Source organism: Colossoma macropomum, unplaced genomic scaffold (genome assembly GCF_904425465.1).
Source record: "Colossoma macropomum unplaced genomic scaffold, Colossoma_macropomum, whole genome shotgun sequence".
In the NCBI taxonomy this organism is placed as follows: Eukaryota; Metazoa; Chordata; class Actinopteri; order Characiformes; family Serrasalmidae; genus Colossoma; species Colossoma macropomum.
The window spans coordinates 101,641-122,500 of NW_023494806.1; the positions used below are offsets into that span (position 1 = coordinate 101,641).

Genomic DNA, 20,860 nt, shown 5'->3' on the forward strand with positions numbered 1-20,860 from the left:
CCCACCCCCCCCAGTATGAAATCATGGTTTTAGTGACCACCCCCCCCACTGTGCTGGTTGCCATGGACACTGGGAAGCTCCTTGTGTGATGTGTTTGAACGCCCCGGAGGAACCGGCCTCGCTTCAATAGGACACAGAGAGAGAGAGACCATTATTATACTACACAACACTCGATCGCCCATTTACTGACAGAGAGAGAGAATAGAAACCCAATGGGGCCCTCAGAGAGAGAGAGAGAGAGAGAGAGAGAGAGAGACAGAGAGAGAGAGAGAGGATGGGGGGTGGAGGGAAAGAAAAGCAAAAGGGGAGAAATGGAGAGAGAGGAAAAGAAAAAACAGTAAAAGAGAGAAAGAAGGGAAGAGAGGGAGAGAGACAAGAGGAAAGACAGACAACAAACAAGGGAAAAGAGAAAAGAAAGAGAGAGGAAACAGAGAGAAAGTTGGGGACAGGATAAAGACGTGGAGTTGTGTTGAGTTCAAAGGGCCTAAAATGAAAAAAGGAAAAACAGAACTCTCATTATTTCAGAAAACAAAATCAGAGTTTCTCCTCCACACTCGCTTAAAGTTTCTCCAGCAGACGATTTAAATGCTTTTAAATGCAGCAGAAAAATATCTAAACAAGAGTGAAAGAGAGGAGAGAGTGAAAAGAAGGAAATGGAGCAATGAAATGAAGCAGGTGTAGAAAGATGGATGAAAGAAGTGACTGAGGAAGTCTTCATTTCTTATGTTTGTGGTCATATTAAAATATAATGCATTTATGACCTTGTTGATACGAGTGTTACAGTCAGCCTTGTTATTCAGCCCTGTTACAGTCAGCTCTGTTACAGTCAGCTTTGTAACAGTTAGCCGTAATACAGTCAGCCCTGCTACTGTCAGCTCTGTAACAGTCAGCCCTGTTACAGTGATCTCTGTGATAGTCAACCGTAATACAGTCAGCCCTGTTACAGTCAGCTCTGTAACAGTCAGCCCTGTTACAGTCAGCTCTGTACCAATCAGCTATGATACAGTCAGCCATGTTACAGTCAGCTGTGATACAGTCAGCCCTGTGACAGATAGCTCTGTAAAAGTCAACCGTGATACAGTCAGCCCTGTTACAGTCAGCTCTGTAACAGTCAGCCCTGTTACAGTCAGCCGTGATACAGTCAGCCGTGATACAGTCAGCTCTGTAACAGTCAGCCATGATACAGTCAGCCCTGTTACTGTCAGCTGTGATACAGTCAGCCCTGTTACAGTCAGCTCTGTAACAGTCAGCTGTGATACAGTCAGCTCTGTAACAGTCAGCCGTAATACAGTCAGCCCTGTTACAGTCAGCTCTGTAAGTCAGCCGTGATACAGTCAGCCCTGTTTCAGTTAGCTCTTTAACAGTCAGCCATGTTACAGTCAGCTGTGATACAGTCAGCTCTGTAACAGTCAGCCCTGTGACAGATAGCTCTGTAAAAGTCAACCGTGATACAGTCAGCCCTGTTACAGTCAGCTCTGTTACAGTCAGCCCTGTTTCAGTTAGCTCTTTAACAGTCAGCCATGTTACAGTCAGCTCTGTAACAGTCAGCCCTGTGACAGATAGCTCTGTAAAAGTCAACCGTGATACAGTCAGCCCTGTTACAGTCAGCTCTGTTACAGTCAGCCATGATACTGTCAGCCCTGTTACAGTCAGCTCTGTAACAGTCAGCCCTGTTACAGTCAGCCGTGATACAGTCAGCCCTGTTACAGTCAGCTCTGTTACAGTCAGCTGTGATACAGTCAGCCCTGTTACAGTCAGCCCTGTTACAGTCAGCCGTGATACAGTCAGCCCTGTTACAGTCAGCTCTGTAACAGTCAGCCGTGATACAGTCAGCCCTGTTACAGTCAGCTCTGTAACAGTCAGCCGTGATACAGTCAGCCGTGATACAGTCAGCCCTGTTACAGTCAGCCCTGTTACAGTCAGCCGTGATACAGTCAGCCCTGTTACAGTCAGCCCTGTTACACAGCCGTGATACAGTCAGCCGTGATACAGTCAGCCCTGTTACAGTCAGCTCTGTAACAGTCAGCCGTGATACAGTCAGCCGTGATACAGTCAGCCCTGTTACAGTCAGCCCTGTTACAGTCAGCCGTGATACAGTCAGCCCTGTTACAGTCAGCTCTGTAACAGTCAGCTGTGATACAGTCAGCCCTGTTACAGTCAGCCCTGTTACACAGCCGTGATACAGTCAGCCCTGTTACAGTCAGCTCTGTAACAGTCAGCCGTGGTAATCACTTTTGGTAACGATCGTAAAAGGTTTTTGAAAAGTTTGAGATGCAAATTTTCCACTTTTTGTAGAATCACATTGACATTCGGTTCATGTTCTGCATGGACGCTTCGAGTCTGCACTTCTGATTTTTTCTGTTTGTTTTGATGTTAAAATGACTGAAAAATGTGGGGGATGACTTTTCTTCATTTGAGATAAGAATAAGAGATAATTCAGTTGAATGTAAAGGGGCGGGGCTAGGAGGTTTAGGCTATGGAGTTATGGAGTGTTTGTTGTATTTATCAAACACTACATTTTATTTAGATTTATTTATTTCTGTCCTTCAAAAGAAACTCTAACATTTTATTATAGAACAGACAGTTTTGGTTTTAAAATCTGACTGATGAGCCACACTGTAAAAAATATTCACACATATACAACTGAATTTCATATTAATTACTGTTTTTAATTAACTTAACGATCTCATGACCACATGTGGCTCAAACATCTGGGTTCATAGAAAAAAACGACCCGCTCTCTCGTCCAGCGGTCAGTTTATGAGTTTTCTAATTACAGTGGCCCTGATAATCTGATCAGTCAGAAGAGGCTTCAGTGCATCTCCAGAGAGGCTGACCGATATGAACACTTTGTGACTGATACTGATTTTAGGAGGCTAAAGATTTTAATAACTGCTGAAATCGGCTGATATGATTTTACATTCATAGTTTATGTGCAGCAGTTAAACAGCTTTACTGACTGAATGTTCACTTTCCTGAAACTAATAAACAACACAAACTCACAAACATATTGCATCATTGGGGGTGGAGCTACCCAGAATTCCTTGCACTTTTTGGTTTCTGTTTATTAACTCCTAGTTTTTGCTGTTGTCTTTATAAGAAGTGTTTTGTGTTCTGATGTTATTCTGGTCATGTTGACTGTTTCTGTGTTTTTGTAATGATTATCAGGATGTTCTGCTGTAATACAGAGTCGGTTCCTTTTAGGTTCCTCAGTGGAACATCAGAGGTTTCAATCCCAGTGACCAAAAAAGATGCTAGTCATTAGCATGTTATCAGTGTGATTGTTGCGACTGATGCCGACAGAACTGTTATTAATATAGTTTGATATTGTCGGCTAACCAATAAATCGGTCGAGCCCTGGTCTCCAGTGTGGTCAGTGCACTGTTCCTCTACATTCTGAACTCTTGCTGACCCTGCGCTGACCTTGCGCTGACCTTTGTATCTGATTAGCTGTAACTGCTCAGCGTTAGCCCGACTGCAGCGCCAGTTCAGGGTCGTAACTGTAGCGCAGACTGAGTTAGCGCAGGCGGCTAATCCGCAGCAGCTCTGAGGGAACGTCTGAAGTTCTGAGTGCTTCGCTGTCCCACATTTATGTTGTATTTTACTTTTCTTGCCCCTGAGCTCCAGATACACTGAGATACACTGAGAGTGAAAGGGGAAAGAGAGATACAGAGAGAGAGAGAGAGATCGAGAGAGAGATACACAGAGAGAAGTGAGAGAGAGATACACAGAGAGAGAAGGGAGAGAGAGAGATACACAGAGAGGAGTGAGAGAGAGATACACAGAGAGAGAAGGGAGAGAGATACACAGAGAGAGAAGGGAGAGAGATACACAGAGAGAGAAGGGAGAGAGATACACAGAGAGAGAAGGGAGAGAGAGATACAGAGAGAGAGAGAGAGATACACAGAGAGAGAAGGGGGGAGAGATACACAGAGAAAAGTGAGAGAGAGAGAAGGGAGAGAGATACACAGAGAGAGAGAGATACAGAGAGAGAGAGATACAGAGAGAGAGATACACAGAGAGAGAAGGGGGAGAGAGATACACAGAGAGTGAATGGGGGAGAGGGAGAGAGGGAGAGAGAGATACACAGAGAGTGAAAGGGGGAGAGAGAGAGGGAGAGAGAGAGATACACAGAGAGAGAGAGAGATACAGAGAGAGAGAGAGAGAGACAGAGAGAGAGAGATACAGAGAGAGAGAGAGATACAGAGAGAGGGAGAGAGATACAGAGAGAGGGAGAGAGAGATACAGAGAGAGAGAGGGAGAGAGAGATACAGAGAGAGAGAGATACAGAGAGAGAGATACAGAGAGAGAGAGAGATACAGAGAGAGAGAGAGATACAGAGAGAGAGAGAGAGAGAGAGAGAGATACAGAGAGAGGGAGAGAGAGAGATACAGAGAGAGAGAGAGAGAGAGAGAGAGAGTTATGGGGTTTAAATTAAATCTCAACTGGAACTGTTTATTTTTCTCTCGGATCAAAAAGGCGGGAAAGTGCGGCGGTATGAAAGCAGAGTGCGCTGGGCGAGCGAGGGAGAGGGAGGAGGATGGAGGGGAAATTTAATTAGCGGTGTGTCCGTCCTGATCGGCGTGTTTCCACTGGATCAGCCGACGCTCCTCTGATTACTGACTCTGTTTTCCAAAGATAGTCTGAATGTGAGGAAGAGAACGAGGGAGTAAAAACAAAGAGAAAAAAAGCGGAGTGATAAATTACAGAGAGGACACCAGAGCGGCCTACAGGAAATACCCACAGTGCACTGGGAGCCCAGCCGCTGCTGGTGATGCTAATGTTGCTAACAGTGAATGAAAGTGAATTAGGATCCTGAAAATGACATCGTCAGGAGGGAAACGCTGCGATACGATACGATATTATTGCGATACTCGAGCCACTGAATGATTCTGGAGCACCGTGTAAAAGTGTGTGTTGATATGGTGGATTGTTGATTTAATACTTCTGACTGTAAATTATTCTTCCGAAAGAAACTTTGTTTTATCTAATAAAGTTTACACTTCAGATTCTTTTCTGAAGCAAAACAGAAATTTAATTAGTACATTAAAAAACTTTATCTGTATGTTTACATAATTAGCAAATGCTGTTGCTTGTGAAGTAAACAAATAAACATAAAATCAGGTTTTATTTTGTCACATATTTAAGAAATTATCCAGAGTGCGTTCTGTTCTGTTCATGTACATCAGTGGCGCCTGCAGAAATTATTTTTTGGGAGTGTTTGTGAAAAACAGAGGAGGCCAACTTGGTAGATGCGATTTCCAGTCACACTGTGTCCACAAGACCAGGGTATGTCCTGATGTAGCACGTCATGCGCTACCCCAGGCTCAAGGAGGACGCTGGAGGCAGGAAAAACGTTTGCAGCAGCCATTCCTTTAATATTTGCTCCAAACTCACACAAAATAAACTCAACAAAACCAACGCTCTGCTGGCAACTTTTCAGTGGCTTTCACCAGCTAAACTTTTCTGTATTTTTCTTACTCAAGCTTTTCAGCTCTTCAGTCAGTCTCCGTTGCTGCTGCTCGTCCCTCCCTCTCGTTCTGTTCCCTCTCAGCTCTTTTTAAAAGGCACTCGCTGCCAGTGAGCACCCGTGCAGAGAGGGAACGAGAGCTCGCTGCTCCGCCTCCTTGTCACCGCCCCCAGCTCGCAGCTCGGCTGCCCGGGTCAAACGTGAGGTGTAGTGAAGCGGCCTCGCTGTGGCGGTGGTGCTCCTATTCCAGCACTTCCACCCCATCATGATACAGAACTATAGGAATCACCTGGAATACTGGATTCACATAAACACCACCTGCACTGCCTCACCTTCACTGTAGAGCACCACCTTGAAAAAAAATGTATGGTCCGTTTATATCTTACTTTTGATGACTCGATGCACTGAAGTAACGTTGGACGTTTGTTTGGACATTTTGACACAGTCTGTTTTATGTTTTGTAGTTTGTAGAGCACTGTAAGCACTAAATTCTCAAAACAGCGTTTTTTCAACTTGTTTTTATATTTACAAACAGCACATTCTGCTCGATCTCACTGTTACAGATTCCCACAGCTGCATCTCCAGACCGCAGCTGGAACTTTAACTTCAAACACTGCTGCACTGAAAAAGACCTGAACGGTTGAGGAAGTGGAGGATAAATAAGTCTGAGTCTGTAATAATCACAGAGAACAAATCAAAAATAAATAAAAATTCAGTGTGTTTCCGCAGTTTGATCATGTTAAGTTCTTATTAATTTTTGTGATTTATTGGTGGGATATTTAATTACGCCAGTAAACTGTGGAGCCGTAATATCAGTCAGTTTCATCAACCAGCTCATGTCAGTTGGGCCCTAATTTGCACATTGCAGCCTTTGGCGATATCAGTATCACAAAATTCCTTATTGCGATAATGATTAATATAAGGCCCTGAGCCCTATATCCCACCTGAATACTGTGTATATATTATATATCCTATATTTTGTCTTTGTATGATGTGGCCCTACATCTTATTCTTCCTGCACTGATGGATCTGGTGGGTAGTGAGCTGGATGTTTTGATGTTTTCCATGATGCCACAGCCTGCAGAGGGCAGCACTCTTCAAATTCACATTTCCAATTAAACTTTTCAAACTCCTGATTAGATTTAACACAAAAATTCTTGATTCAGTCGGTGGTTTTCATTGTTTGTTCCAGCATAAAAGTGTTGAGTGGTTGAGAAGTGTTGTGATTGACCCTCCTGACCCTGAAGTTTGTTGTGCTGCCTACTCTGTCAGTGTAACACAATCTTCTGTGTATTTTAACCAGATAATAAACAAACAAAACTATACTTTCTGAAGGCATTAGAACTGGCTCCAGCCCTGCAGTGGACTCTTAATTGGTCTAGACCAACAAAACCGCCGTCAGAGAGCAGCGGTGACGGCTGAGGGAGACGTTTCTGCTGCGATGCTGGTTTGTGTGGGAGGAAACACAAGGAAAATATGATTGGAGAGCAGAGTTGTGGCAACATTTCCTTGAACATGAGAGTGTAGAAAATTTCCAAAACATGTTTCCGCTGAGCTGCTAATCAGCGTCTACGATGGTGGAGAGTAAACAGTTTTGTCCAGAGCAGGAGATTCGGACTTCAGTCACTATTAGCAAAAGACATGAATTTATTGAGTTTATGAAAAGCATGTGAATCACATTTTCTACTGTAGTTTCTATTGTGAATTCTTACAGTGCTGAACAACCTCTGGTGTTAACTGGTATGTTCTGTTATGTACTGGTATGTATGGTCTATGTACTGGTGTGTATTAGTGTGTGTGGTGTATGTACCAGTGTGTATTGGTGTGTGGTGTATGTACTGGTGTGTAATGGTGTGTGTGGTGTATGTACCGGTATGTATTGGTGTGTGGTGTATGTACAGATGTGTATTGGTGTGTGTGGTGCATGTACAGATATGTATTAGTGTGTGTGTTGTATGTACAGATGTGTATTAGTGCATGTGGTGTATGTACAGATGTGTATTGGTGCGTGTGGTGTATGTACAGATGTGTATTGGTGTGTGTGGTGTTTGTACAGATGTGTATTAGTGTGTGTGTTGTATGTACAGATGTGTATTAGTGCATGTGGTGTATGTACAGATGTGTATTAGTATGTGTGATGTATGTACAGATGTGTATTGGTGTGTGTGGTGTATGTACAGATGTGTATTGGTGCGTGTGGTGTATGTACAGATGTGTATTAGTGTGTGTGGTGTATGTACTGGTGTGTATTGGTGTGTGTGGTGTATGTACAGATGTGTATTAGTGTGTGTGGTGTATGTACAGATGTGTATTGGTGCGTGTGGTGTATGTACAGATGTGTATTAGTGTGTGTGGTGTATGTACTGGTGTGTATTGGTGTGTGTGGTGTATGTACAGATGTGTATTGGTGTGTGTGGTGTATGTACAGATGTGTATTAGTGTGTGTGTTGTATGTACAGATGTGTATTGGTGTGTGTGGTGTTTGTACAGATGTGTATTAGTGTGTGTGTTGTATGTACAGATGTGTATTGGTGCGTGTGGTGTATGTACAGATGTGTATTAGTATGTGTGATGTATGTACAGATGTGTATTGGTGTGTGTGGTGTATGTACAGATGTGTATTGGTGCGTGTGGTGTATGTACAGATGTGTATTAGTGCGTGTGGTGTATGTACTGGTGTGTATTGGTGTGTGTGGTGTATGTACAGATGTGTATTGGTGTGTGTGGTGTATGTACAGATGTGTATTAGTGTGTGTGTTGTATGTACAGATGTGTATTAGTATGTGTGATGTATGTACAGATGTGTATTGGTGTGTGTGGTGTATGTACAGATGTGTATTGGTGTGTGTGGTGTATGTACAGATGTGTATTAGTGTGTGTGTTGTATGTACAGATGTGTATTAGTGTGTGTGATGTATGTACAGATGTGTATTGGTGTGTGTGGTGTATGTACAGATGTGTATTGGTGTGTGTGGTGTATGTACTGGTGTGTATTGGTGTGTGTGGTGTATGTACAGATTTGTATTAGTGTGTGTGTTGTATGTACAGATGTGTATTAGTGTGTGTGGTGTATGTACTGGTGTGTATTAGTGTGTGTGATGTATGTACAGATGTGTATTAGTGTGTGTGGTGTATGTACTGCTGTGTATTGGTGTGTGTGGTGTATGTACAGATGTGTATCGGTGTGTGGTGTATGTACAGATGTGTATTAGTGTGTGTGGTGTATGCACAGATGTGTATCGGTGTGTGGTGTATGTACTGGTGTGTATTAGTGTGTGTGGTGTATGTACTGGTGTGTATTGGTGTGTGTGGTGTATGTACAGATGTGTATTAGTGTGTGTGTTGTATGCACAGATGTGTATCGGTGTGTGTGGTGTATGTACAGATGTGTATTAGTGTGTGTGGTGTATGTACTGGTGTGTATTAGTGTGTGTGATGTATGTACAGATGTGTATTAGTATGTGTGATGTATGTACAGATGTGTATTAGTATGTGTGATGTATGTACAGATGTGTATTGGTGTGTGTGGTGTATGTACAGGTGTGTATTGGTGCGTGTGGTGTATGTACAGATGTGTATTAGTGTGTGTGGTGTATGTACTGGTGTGTATTGGTGTGTGTGGTGTATGTACAGATGTGTATTGGTGCATGTGGTGTATGTACTGGTGTGTATTAGTGTGTGTGATGTATGTACAGATGTGTATTAGTATGTGTGGTGTATGTACAGATGTGTATTAGTATGTGTGGTGTATGTACAGATGTGTATTAGTGTGTGTGTTGTATGTACAGATGTGTATCGGTGCATGTGGTGTATGTACAGATGTGTATTAGTGTGTGTGGTGTATGTACTGGTGTGTATTAGTGTGTGTGATGTATGTACCGGTGTGTATCGGTGCGTGTGGTGTATGTACAGATGTGTATTGGTGTGTGTGGTGTATGTACAGATGTGTATTAGTGTGTGTGGTGTATGTACTGGTGTGTATTAGTGTGTGTGGTGTATGTACAGATGTGTATTAGTGTGTGTGGTGTATGTACAGATGTGTATTAGTGTGTGTGGTGTATGTACTGGTGTGTATTGGTGTGTGTGGTGTATGTACAGATGTGTATTGGTGTGTGTGGTGTATGTACAGATGTGTATTAGTGTGTGTGATGTATGTACAGATGTGTATTAGTGTGTGTGGTGTATGTACCGGTGTGTATTGGTGCATGTGGTGTATGTACAGATGTGTATTAGTGTGTGTGGTGTATGTACTGGTGTGTATTAGTGTGTGTGATGTATGTACCGGTGTGTATCGGTGCGTGTGGTGTATGTACAGATGTGTATTGGTGTGTGTGGTGTATGTACAGATGTGTATTAGTGTGTGTGGTGTATGTACTGGTGTGTATTAGTGTGTGTGGTGTATGTACAGATGTGTATTAGTGTGTGTGGTGTATGTACAGATGTGTATTAGTGTGTGTGGTGTATGTACTGGTGTGTATTAGTGTGTGTGGTGTATGTACAGATGTATATTAGTGTGTGTGGTGTATGTACAGATGTGTATTAGTGTGTGTGTTGTATGCACAGATGTGTATCGGTGTGTGGTGTATGTACTGGTGTGTATTAGTGTGTGTGGTGTATGTACTGGTGTGTATTGGTGTGTGTGGTGTATGTACAGATGTGTATTAGTGTGTGTGGTGTATGTACAGATGTGTATCGGTGTGTGTGGTGTATGTACAGATGTGTATTAGTGTGTGTGGTGTATGTACTGGTGTGTATTAGTGTGTGTGGTGTATGTACTGGTGTGTATTAGTGTGTGTGGTGTATGTACTGGTGTGTATTGGTGTGTGTGGTGTATGTACAGATGTGTATTAGTGTGTGTGGTGTATGTACAGATGTGTATCGGTGTGTGTGGTGTATGTACAGATGTGTATTAGTGTGTGTGGTGTATGTACTGGTGTGTATTAGTGTGTGTGGTGTATGTACAGATGTGTATTAGTGTGTGTGGTGTATGTACAGATGTGTATCGGTGTGTGTGGTGTATGTACTGGTGTGTATTAGTGTGTGTGGTGTACGTACTGGTGTGTATTAGTGTGTGTGGTGTACGTACTGGTGTGTATTGGTATGTGTGGTGTATGTACTGGTGTGTATTAGTGTGTGTGGTGTATGTACTGGTGTGTATTGGTATGTGTGGTGTATGTACTGGTGTGTATTAGTGTGTGTGGTGTATGTACTGGTGTGTATTAGTGTGTGTGGTGTATGTACTGGTGTGTATTGGTATGTAAGGTGTCAGTTACAGTAAATATTAATTACATTAATGCTCAGTATAGTAAATCAGTGGAGTTTGTCTCAGCATCTCTCTCTCCCTCTCTCTCTCCTCTCTCTCTCTCTCTCTCTCTCTCTCTCTCTCTCTCTCTCTCCTCTCTCTCCTCTCTCTCTCCTCTCTCTCTCCTCTCTCTCTGTCTCTGTCTCAAATCAAATCAAATCAAATATGCTTTATTGGCATGACAGGATATGAGACCTATGTTGCCAAAGCTGTAAAATACATGTTAAATTGAATTAGCATTAAAGTATAAATGAATAAAAATAAATTAATGAATAAATAATAATAATAATAATAATAATAAATTAATTAAACAAAAGTGCATATAGATAAATAATTTAAACAAAGCTATACAGTTTGAAGTAGAAATATGGTAATAGATATAAGCATAGAATGAATATGGACAAAAGTAATAAAATACAATGAAATACAATAAAATAAAATACAGTAAAATATTACCATTACTAATATTAATAATTATTAAAAAAAAACAAATAAGGTACATATGAAAAATGTAATACATCTGAACATCAGGAATTAGAAATATTAATTCCATAACTGAAGATGTGCTGTGTTACATTTTCTTCTCTGGTCTTGTGGCAGTTCTGAATAAACTGTCCTGCTAAACTTATTGTTTCTGCATTTCCTCCCAGTAAAATCTTCATTTCCTCTGAGTCGGTCAGTTTGGGGAAGGAGTCGGTCAGTTTGGGGAAGGAGGGGGTTTTATTAGTAAATTAGTAGCTGGTGGTGTGTGATATTACTGTGTCTTCGAAAGTAAACTGGTATTTCTTCTCCTGTAATCTGAAAAATCATTATTTTTGTTTTGTCCATATTTACTGTAAGGGCCCAGTCTTTACAGTGAGTCTCCAGTATTGACAGGTTCTGCTGGAGTGCGTCTTTTGTTGGTCCTAATATCACTAGATCATCTGCGTCCATTAGACTTTTTATTTCCTGGTCTTCTGAGAGTCCAGGAGTGGCCAATTCATTTATATATACATTAAACAAGGTGGGACTCAAACCGCAGCCTTGTTTTACTGCCGTGCTTTGTTTAAAATATTCTGTTCTCTTTGTGTCGATCTTTACGCAGCACTGTGTGTTACTGTATACGGTTTTTATTATATCGTATATTTGACCTCCAACACCACTTTGTATTAGTTTGTAAAATAGTCCTTTGTGCCAAACAGAGTCAAAGGCTTTTTTAAAGTCCACAGAGCAGGCGAAGGTTTTTCCTCGTGGCTTGTGGTGGACGTGGTTGTTTGGATTGTGTACAGATGATCTGCTGTTCTGTGTTTTGGTAAGAAGCCAATTTGAGATGTATTGATTATCTTGTTTGTGTTTAGAAACGTTTGAATCCTGGTGTTGATTATACTACAGAAGACCTTTCCTAATACGCTACTCACTCAGATTCCTCTGTAGTTTGAGGCTGTAGTTTATCTCCACTTTTGAAGAGGGTGATGAAGCCTTTGTTCCAGATTTCAGGGAATTTACCAGCATTTAAAATCAGGTTGAACAGTTTCAGCACTGCCATCTGAAGCTTAGGGCTGCTGTATTTGAGCGTTTCTGGTCTGGTCATGTCAGGGTCCAGAGGCTTTGAGAGTCTCTGAGCTCTGTGACTGTTACAGGTGTGTCCAGTTGGGTTAGTTTGGTTTTACAGATGCCTCTAATTTCTTTAGTTCTATGGTTCTTTGTTTCTGTGTTTGGTTGAGACCTTTATGTTCTGGGTTCTTATACAGGGATTCAGAATGTTTTCCAGTTAGCCGTTTTGGATTGGTGTGCATTCTTTATGTTTTGTTTTGTTGAATGATTTCCACGAATCCCAGAATGTGTTTTCATGAACTGCTTGTTCAGTTCTGATAATCGAGTGGACGTGTTTCGGCTCCTTTTGTCTTGCAGTAGTTTTTTGTATTGTTTCAGTGCAGATAAGTTCTGTAGGCGGAGTTCTTGGTCTGTCGGGTTTCTGTGTTTCTGGTTTGAAAGTTTTCTAAGGACTTTTCTTGATGTTGACTCACTGTCAAACCATCTTTCTTTGCTGTATTTTATCTGAATTTGTTCGTTTTTATCAGTTCTTTTGAGATCTGAAATAATTGCCAGAGTACTAAATAATCATTCAATCTTTTGGTTGCCATTTGGACATTTTTGGTATATGATGTGTCAAGAAATGTGTCTAACATAAGGTTTATTTCCTTATTTCTAAGAGCTACTTCAAATTTGGCAGTGTCGCTGTTTGTCCATTTGAAAGTGGTGGGTAAATTAAACAGATTGTTCTGTTTGCCTTTAATCAAATATGTCTCTTTATGTTTCTTTAGATGCAGCGTTATAGGGCAGTGATCTGACAGGGGCAGCTGAGGCTGCACTACAAACGCATTAATATGTTCAGGCTCTATATCTGTTATAATATAGTCCACCTCTCTCCCTCTGTCTCTCTCTCTCTCTCTCTCTCTCTCTCTCTCTCTCTCTCTCTGTCTCTCTCTCTCTGTATCTCTCTGCCTCTCTCTCTCTCTCTCTCTGCCTCTGTCTCCCTCTCTCTCTCTCTCTCTCTCTCTGTCTCTCTCTCTCTCTCTCTGTATCTCTCTGCCTCTCTCTCTCTCTCTCTCTGCCTCTGTCTCCCTCTATCTCTCTCTCTCTCTGCCTCTGTCTCTGTCTCTGTCTCCCTCTATCTCTCTCTCTCTCTCTCTCTCGCTCTCTCTCTCTCTGCCTCTCTCTCTCTCTGCCTCTTTCTCCCTGTCACACTCTCTCTCTCTCTCTCTCTCTCTCTCTGTATCTCTCTGCCTCTCTCTCTCCCCCTCTCTCTCCTGTTTAAATTACAGGCTGGGTTTCGGCTGCAGCTCCAGTCTCTCTCTGTGTTTTTTTCTGTTTTTTTGTGTTGTGAGTGCAGCCGAGTGAAGTCCTGGCACTTTCTCAGAAAAAGGGGGGGACATTTCTAACCACATGTAAGGAAACTCTAAAGCAGGAAAGTATGCCTTTATCTCAGAATAAACGCAGAGGCCAGGAGGCAACATGAAATTACAGCCCAACAGGCAAGCAGCGCTCTCAGAAGAGTTAATTACTTTAATTATAGCAGAGAGAGAGAGAGAACAGAAAGAGTGAGAGAGAGAACAGAGAGAGAGAGAGAACAGAAAGAGTAAGAGAGAGAACAGAGAGAGAGAGAGAACAGAAAGAGTAAGAGAGAGAACAGAGAGAGAGAGTGTGAGAGAAGAGAGAGAGAGAGAACAGAAAGAGTAAGAGAGAGAACAGAGAGAGAGAGTGTGAGAGAAGAGAGTGAGAGAGTGAACAGAGAGAGAGTGAGACAGAGAGAGAAGAAGAGAAAAGAAAAGAAAAAAGACAGATTCTCTTTCTCTTTTGATCTCTTTCTTTTAAAGATGTATTAATTATTAACTCAGATCTTCAGTAGAGCTGAGGCTGAAGTGAGAGCGTTCGAGCTCAGTGATGTGTGGAGAGAGAGAGGTCAGTCTCCTGAACTCTTACTCAGGATTCGAGCTGCACGATACGTCATTTATCGTTATCGATACTGATCTTGCAGAAGGCTGCAATATGCAATTGAGCTTTCTGACCAATCACAGTGTTTGTTTACTGTATGCTGTGCTCACTCTGACCAATCACGGCTCCAGATGAGCTCCTGTGGGTGAATAGTGATGTTCCTGTAATTGGTAACAGGACAGGACGTCAGTGCGTCCCTAAAAGCGGCCACTGTAATGTATGAAAAACGTTCAGCAAAATTCTGACAGCAAACGTTCCAGACATTCTCCACGTTTCCTGGTGACGTGCAGAAATTGAAGGCTAATGCGTTCCTAGTATTCCTCCCGGCAACGCGATGGAGCCACAACCAGCGATGTTCCGCAGACAGCAGCGGAGAGCGGAACGCTCCATGTGAAAAGCTGAGCTCAACCTGATATTCACTCAGTTTCATGGTTGTATCTGTAACACTATAAAGGTTCTACATTTCAGTGGAAGGAACTGCTGATATTAAAGCACGTTTGATACACTGTACAATGTTTTTAATGTTTGCATTTGTTAAAGCCTCTAAAATGAATCATTTGTGAGATTTTTGCCCAGTGAACAAATGCAGCGTATTGTTACATTCTGAGTGTTCTTTTACACACCATGACACTTTTCGCATTTTAAGCATAACTTCTGAACATTGAACTCTCATTATTTTGATATTGCTGTAAATTTCTCAATCAACTGTGTTTCTGAAGGAATTCAGAGGAGCCATAAGTAACTGGACGAGTGGTTTGACAGACTCACACACAAAGCTGAGGTCTGATTCACACGTTATCTCTGTGTGAACGACGCGAACAGCTTGATTTTCATTTCAGTGCTCGTGTTAACAGGTCAGCAGTTTCACACAGACAGTGTGAGCGAAGCGGCAAAGCGTCCCAGTACAGCTCTATTTTAGAGAGTAGAGTAGGAGACGATTTTTTCTGTGCGCCTTGTGAGTCACGCAGCAAAGTTTGTGAGTCTGTGTCCAGGAGTCCAGTTATCCTCTCTCTCTCTGGGTGGGCAGGATGGCCCCCCGCCCCCCCATCACTCAGCGCGATGCTAGCCAGCGCAGGCGTCTGTTAATTGACGTAACAGGTCTGGCAGTCAACGTCTCCTCCGAGCGCGTTCGGCTGCGACGCTGCGTCAGCGGCAGTTTGAAAAGATGCGGTGGAGCTTCACAGAACTCAGAGGAAGACTGTGTTTGCCTTCACCCTCCAAGCTGAGTTATGGAGACGTTTTAAGGTCTCAGTGGTGTTTTGTAGTTGAATCTCCATTAAAGCTGAGTTATGGAGACGTTTTAAGGTCTCAGTGGTGTTTTGTAGTTGAATCTCCATTAAAGCTGAGTTATGGAGACGTTTTAAGGTCTCAGTGTGTGTTTTGTAGTTGAATCTCCATTAAAGCGGGGTTTACTTAGAGTTATGGGACACTTTAATGTGATGAATTCTGATGGTATTTGAATTTTTCTGTTGTGAAATTTGGATCACTGTCCTCAAAATAGAGCCCAGGTCAACTTCAGGCAACCAAAATAAAGCACTAGATAAAGAACGAAATGCCTAAAAGTGCACTTGTTTTTAAGGATAAGTTTCAGGAGCAGCGCAGGATCTACTGTCAGCAGGTCACTGATCTGTATGGTGTACAGTTACGTATCTCAGACTGTTCTGAAGTGACTCTGAAGGCTCTACTTTAACCAACAGTTAGAACTTCAGAATTTGCACACAATCTTCTCACAGCAGGTGAAAAAGAATCTCCACTTTAATTTGGGCAAAGAAGGACCATCTTTATAGCTTTATATTTTAACAGAAATTTTAAAATGTCATAAAAAACGGTATAAATGAGGTCAAAGATGAGAACTTTTGGGTAAGATGAAAAAAATAAACAGTATCAGTCAGGCCTGTCTTGCTTCTCGCTTCACCTACAAACATGAAGCGGTGCATTTCAGTACATTTCAACACATGAATAGAACATAAAATGTTCTATCGTTTGTATGGCTAATCTCCAGACTGTCTCCAACCGCAGAAGAGCCCACACACTGGCAGCCTGAAAGCAATTCAGAAGCATTTAATTCAAATTCAGTTCAAAAGAAAACAAAACCAAACACCAGAGAGGAAAAACTGAATGCCAATCTGGGCAGCAAGATAGTGTCTCTCCTACAAAACTCCCATGAGGCCTCCTCGGCCGAGAGGATAAACTGTAGAGAAGCTGAGCGAGCCCCTCTGCAGGCCCCTGTATCTGCCCCAGTTCTGATGGCTCCACTGTCCTAACAAACGACAGGCTGAGGACTGAAAGCTCCTCTCGCCTCGTCAGAGTGGACGGCTCAGCACAGTTTGTTTTGCAAGTGATTCAGTTACCAGAAATAGAGTCAATTTCGTAATGATTCATTCACAGATGTGGTCGCATAGTTACTGAACTCTGCAGATCAAAGCCCTGACCACTCAGATCCAACAGTCTGCAATAAAGCACCATCATCCCCAACAAATCCACCCAACCTCCACCAAACACCATCACTGTCCACCTAACATTATCATTCTCCACCAAACACCATCATTCTCTTACCAAACACCATAATTCTCTTACCAAACACTGACATTCTCCACCGAACACCATCATTCTCTTACCAAACACCATAATTCTCTTACCAAACACTGACATTCTCCACCAAACACCATCATTCTCTAATCAAACACTGACATTCTCCACCAAACACCATCATTCTCTTACCAAACACCATAATTCTCTAAACACTGACATTCTCCACCAAACACCATCATTCTCTTACCAAACACCATAATTCTCTTACCAAACACTGACATTCTCAACCAAACACCATCATTCTCTTACCAAACACCATAATTCTCTAACCAAACACTGACATTCTCCACCAAACACATCATTCTCTTACCAAACACCATAATTCTCTTACCGAACACTGACATTCTCAACCAAACACCATCATTCTCTTACCAAACACCATAATTCTCTTACCAAACACTGACATTCTCCACCAAACACCATCATTCTCTACCAAACACTGACATTCTCCACCAAACACCATCATTCTCTTACCAAACACCATTATTCTTCACCAAACATTGATATTCTCCACCAAACACCATCATTCTCTAACAAACACCATCATTCTCTTACCAAACACTGACATTCTCAACCAAACACCATCATTCTCTTACCAAACACCATAATTCTCTTACCAAACACTGACATTCTCCACCAAACACCATCATTCTCCACCAAACACCATCATTCTCCACCAAACACTGACATTCTCCACCAAACACCATCATTCTCCACCAAACACTGACATTTTCCAACAAACACCGTCATTGTTATTGCATGTAGCCCAGTAATCACACAGAGTGTTTGTTTTTTTTGGAGAGAACTCGGTTGGCGTTCTCCGAGCTTTAATCTGCTGGAGCAGCTCCTTCCTCTCCGGTCAGGATCTTTACGGTGTGATTGGATGTTGACCTGCTGATATTAGGTCTGCTGTTCTGTACAGACTCGGATTGTTTCCACGTAGGCGTTCAGTCCTGATTGCTTCCCCTTGCAGGCTTCTGTTGTAACAGAGTTCCTGGCCTCTCCTCCACTTCGCTTCCTTTCACCGGTATGGAGGTGAGAGTTGATGGAGGGATGCCAGCGAGCGAGAGATCAAACGGTGTGTGTGAACTGTTTGCTTTCTCTTGTCCTTTTGATCTTTGGTTCTTGTTCTGGTAACGCTGGGTACCCTCCCCAGCCCTGCTCACCGCTGTGTGCGTGTAGCACGCCGGTCCCGCGGGTTCTCTGAGGAAAGAAAAGCAGCGCTGGCTGGTGGAAGTGACTTTATTGTCCTTTCATCTCTCGCCTTTTTCCCTGCTCTCTGTCCTTACAGCAGGCAGAGCTGCACACGCTACGGTCACTAATCTGAATCCAGCTTGAGAACCTGTTTCCGTTTCACATCACAGCGGAACCTGTAAGAGTAGGCGAGGTTCTCTGAAGGTTGTTTGATGGTCACATGATTTTCACTGTTAGTGTTAACAGTAAATGCTACGGTCACAGCAGCGGAGCAGCTCCAGGTTCTGATTTAGCAGGAGGTCCCGAGCGCTGTAAGCCGTCAGGAGGTCGCGCGTTTGATCCTGGCGATTCCACATTATCCAACACCAAAATTAGCCTTTGGGTAACCAAATTAAGCACAGGTTCTCAGGTAGAGAACGCTGCTTCTCATCTGCGGGGCTGAAACCTTCGTAGGTCCCATTTCTCAGCCAAGAATGCAGAGGATCCTTAAAATGCGGCTAAGAAATGTGACCGTCCTTCGGCCGAGTTCTGAGGATACACTGTTGTATCCTTCTCAGCTCTGAGTTCCCATGAGCCTCTGCGTCTCAGGCTGCTACAGTAAAGGTTCAGAGGGACGGCAGGAGAATTTGTTTTTAGATGTATGTTGTCCCCATTTGTTCGTTAACGTCAGTTCCAGTTTACCATAAACGTCTGAAAATGATGTTATGAATGAGCGTCCTGACGTCAAACGGACAACCAGCTATATTTTTAGCACTGATGTGTGAAGCTGTCTGCAGATTCGTTCACGTTAATTAAAGCATGTAAGTACTGAACCGGTAAAGCGATAAAATTTTAATGAAGCTGACGAACAATGAGGGACAAAACGGAGTTTTTAATTACAATACAACAGGCAAAAGCAGCTAACGCTACTAAACCTGAACTTGAGCTAAGTCACACTGCTGACTGTGGAGTGGCGGCAGACGGGAAAGTCACTGCCGTGCACAGCGATGGTTCAGCTTCAGCTGTGATTTTGTAGTTTGGAGCGGAAACACAGTGAAGTCTGTAAGACTTGGTGCTGAATCTGTTCACAGGCGCAGAAACACTGCAGGCTGTGCAGATCAGACTTTAATTTCAATTTGTTTTTAAATCCTCTCTTTATTTTCCTCGATAGCTGCTTCCTCACCTCTCGCTGACTGTCCACCTCAGACTCGGCCTCTCAGCCGATCAGGTGTCAGAAGTTATGAAGCTGCTGCTGTCCTGAATTCTGATAGGTCGAATTATTTGGTGCTATGGAAGCAAAAGAGGCTCCTCCGCTGAATGCTGCTGCTAAGGATGCTGGGAAGGACGCACTATACAATCCTTTAAATGACACGCATGACAACAAAACGTGTGATCACAGCTTCACCACTGTTCTGCAGCGCAGCCTCGTCTGTGAGGAATCACAGGAAGATATGAGAGGCTTACATTTTAATCTGTTTATTGGACAGTTTCCTGCCCCCCCGTCGCTGTGCGGCACGTATCTCTTTGTGCACGGCGGGTTTTGTATTAAGCTGAGGTGGAGACGGCAGTCAGTTTCATCACATGCTTCTGTCGACTGTTGCACAACAATGTACGCAAAAAACGCATGAAAAGTTTATTTATAATCACCCTTCAGGAAACACGGACGCGTTCAGCTACACTCGCTTCTGACTCTCACAGCAAAACTGCTTTAATGTGCTGTATTTTACTGCAGACTGCACTCTTAAACAGAAACAGCTCTGATCCTGGAGATCCACCTGTCTGTGGAGTTTAGTTCCAGCCTCTTTCAGACCTTCTCCAGACTGTAATCCCACATTTTAACTCAAATAAATTAAACCTGTTGTACATAAAACTGAATATGTCCCACATTTTACTAAACTGTTATATTTTAAGAGAACATTTTTAATGATTTCGTACTTAACTTTGGAGTTGAATCAACTTAGTTTACCCATAAAAAACTATATTCCAAATGTATTTATGTAATATAGTTTTGCAATGTATGAAAATGGCCAAAACATGTATTTGTTAAATATATATTTAAAACACATTTATCAGTGTTAGTTATTATCTGTGTTCAGTTGAGTGTAATGAAGGTTCCAGATGTAACTAAACGTTCTTCTGTGATCTGCACTGTACTTTACTTTAACCATGTACGTCTGCAGTCAGACTCTCACACACAATGTATTTCACATAAACAAGATATCAGATCATAACTGCATTTTCACAGAGTATCAATACCCACAACACTCGCTTCTGTCCTGATAAAGGATCATTAGATCAGATTTAAAATGAAGATACTGGAACACAAACTCATTTCTAAAGGTATCAGACAGTGAAGCGCATCAGACAGGATTCTGGATATTTTCATACGTTTTCAGATGGATTTGATAAACACATTTACATACATTTTAGATTATATTTTGTTAATAGGGCGATACATTCTGAAATATATTTTAGTGTTTGAAATGTATTTCAAATCTATAAAAGTACACATGCATATATATTTCTCTGTGTGTGTAGTTTATTCTCTCGGCAGCTTTGAAATCAGCACATTCAAAACCTGAATCTGCGCTGCTGTTGGTTTTAATTGATTCTCTCTCATTACAGTTTTGTGTATCTGAGACTCAGATGATGTTTAAGTGAAATACAGTTTGACACAATTTTGTTGGGTAAAATGTACTCTTTTCTCATTGGCTCCTGCGTCCGTCTATTTGCATATTGGGTGTTTCTTTCTGTTTGTTTTGCTCACCATCAGCATGTTTTCATTCCATCCAGCCTACCTGTCCTCAGGTGGGGGCTTTCATGCAGGCTTTACTCAGCCAGCTGACCTC

At 42.3% G+C, this 20,860-nt stretch overlaps 1 protein-coding gene across 2 annotated transcripts in view; it reads left to right on the forward strand.

The window, feature by feature from the left end:
- znrf3 (zinc and ring finger 3) overlaps positions 1-20,860 on the forward strand; it is a 117,075-nt gene that overhangs the window by 83,163 nt on the left and 13,052 nt on the right. The gene's annotated exons all lie outside the window — the stretch shown is intronic.